This window comes from Pelobates fuscus, chromosome 1 (assembly GCF_036172605.1).
Source record: "Pelobates fuscus isolate aPelFus1 chromosome 1, aPelFus1.pri, whole genome shotgun sequence".
Lineage (NCBI taxonomy): Eukaryota > Metazoa > Chordata > Amphibia > Anura > Pelobatidae > Pelobates > Pelobates fuscus.
Genome location: NC_086317.1, coordinates 390,098,177 through 390,100,716, shown reverse-complemented (window position 1 = coordinate 390,100,716; position 2,540 = coordinate 390,098,177).

The following is a 2,540-nucleotide window of genomic DNA, read 5'->3' as shown; positions in this document are numbered from 1 at the left end:
AGAGTCAGAGAACGAATGATGGGGGTTCGGATACGAGGGGGCTATAAGTCTTCACCGCACAGTTACCATTGGTTAGTGGCTGTAAAGGTCACACCGGAAAACTATTAACAGACGAACCAATCTAAACCGTATACTGCATAGGGTTCCCTGCTAGTTTATATAAACAGGTGCTATTAGTATATGGATTGGGGAAGGGCAATCAGAGTTTGACAAACATTGTAACTTTATATAGTGCAAATATTCTGATATTCGGAAGTTGAATATACAGAGAAAAGAGGGAATAAGACAGAAGGGAATAGCTCTGAAACTGGAGAAAAAGGAGATTCACCAAAACCTTTAGGAGCAATGCAAAGTACACTATATAGTATAGTGTGGGGGTATCCAGGAGCTAGTTAGTAAATTGGATGAATACTAGATGGTACCAGCGCCAAATTATATACTTTTATCCTATAAAAATATATAATTTGGCGATGGTACCATTCATCCTGTGTTGCTTCCACATCAGGGTTAGGGATACCTACACCATATATATTCATTCCATTTTGGACACTATACTATATAGTGTATTTTGCATTGTACCTTTATATACTTAGGTCTCTCTCTCTCTCTCTCTCTCTCTCTCTCTCTCTCTCTCTCTCTCTCTCTCTCTCTCTCTCTCTCTCTCTCTCTCTCTCTCTCTCTCTCTATCTCTCTCTCTCTACAGATTTTTATTTTTTGCTATAACATTTATTCTTTATCAGAAAACAGGTAAACAAAACAGGAAACATATTGGCTCTGATTGCCCGAAATCTCAGTGGCAACTGACACTAAAACTTCCACTATTGTAAGCACAGTGCTAACGGTACCTAGTCCCCTTAGGTTTAGTAGTGCAACCTCAGGAGCAGTAGCTAGTTTCTTGTACGCCTGAGACAAGAACAAAAAATTCTGCTCCCCCATATTGATCTAAACACAGATGGTCATTATATATTGATCCAGACACTGGATACTGATGGTGGTATAACATCATTATATCAGTATATATTGATCCAGACACTGAGGGTGGCACAGCATGACTCCTATCATTATATATTGATCCAGACACTGAGGGTGGTATAGTATGACTCCTATCATTATATATTGAGCCAGACACTGAGGGTGGCACAGCATGACTCCTATCATTATGTATTGATCCAGACACTGAGGGTGGTATAGCATGATTCCTATCATTATATATTGATCCAGACACTGAGGGTGGTATAGTATGACTCCTATCATTATATATTGATCCAGACACTGAGGGTGGTATAGTATGACTCCTATCATTATATATTGAGCCAGACACTGCGGGTGGTATAGCATGATTCCTATCATTATATATTGATCCAGACACTGAGGGTGGCACAGCATGACTCCTATCATTATATATTGATCCAGACACTGAGGGTGGTACAGCATGACTCCTATCATTATATATTGAGCCAGACACTGAGGGTGGTATAGCATGACTCCTATCATTATATATTGATCCATACACTGAGGGTGGTACAGCATGACTCCTATCATTATATATTGAGCCAGACACTGAGGGTGGTATAGCATGACTCCTATCATTATATATTGATCCATACACTGAGGGTGGTACAGCATGACTCCTATCATTATATATTGATCCAGACACTGAGGGTGGTATAGTATGACTCCTATCATTATATATTGAGCCAGACACTGAGGGTGGTATAGTATGACTCCTATCATTATATATTGAGCCAGACACTGAGGGTGGTATAGCATGACTCCTATCATTATATATTGATCCAGATACTAAGGGTGGTAAAGCATGACTCCTATCATTATATATTGATCCAGACACTGAGGGTGGCACAGCATGACTCCTATCATTATATATTGATCCAGACACTGAGGGTGGTATAGTATGACTCCTATCATTATATATTGATCCAGACACTGAGGGTGGTATAGCATGACTCCTATCATTATATATTGATCCAAACACTGAGGGTGGCACAGCATGACTCCTATCATTATATATTGATCCAGACACTGAGGGTGGTATAGCATGACTCCTATCATTATATATTGATCCAGACACTGAGGGTGGTATAGTATGACTCCTATCATTATATATTGATCCAGACACTGAGGGTGGTATAGCATGACTCCTATCATTATATATTGATCCAGACACTGAGGGTGGCACAGCATGACTCCTATCATTATATATTGATCCAGACACTGAGGGTGGTACAGCATGACTCCTATCATTATATATTGATCCATACACTGAGGGTGGTACAGCATGACTCCTATCATTATATATTGAGCCAGACACTGAGGGTGGTATAGCATGATTCCTATCATTATATATTGATCCAGACACTGAGGGTGGTATAGTATGACTCCTATCATTATATATTGATCCAGACACTGAGGGTGGCACAGCATGACTCATATCATTATATATTGATCCAGACACTGAGGGTGGTACAGCATGATTCCTATCATTATATATTGATCCAGATACTAAGGGTGGTAAAGCATGA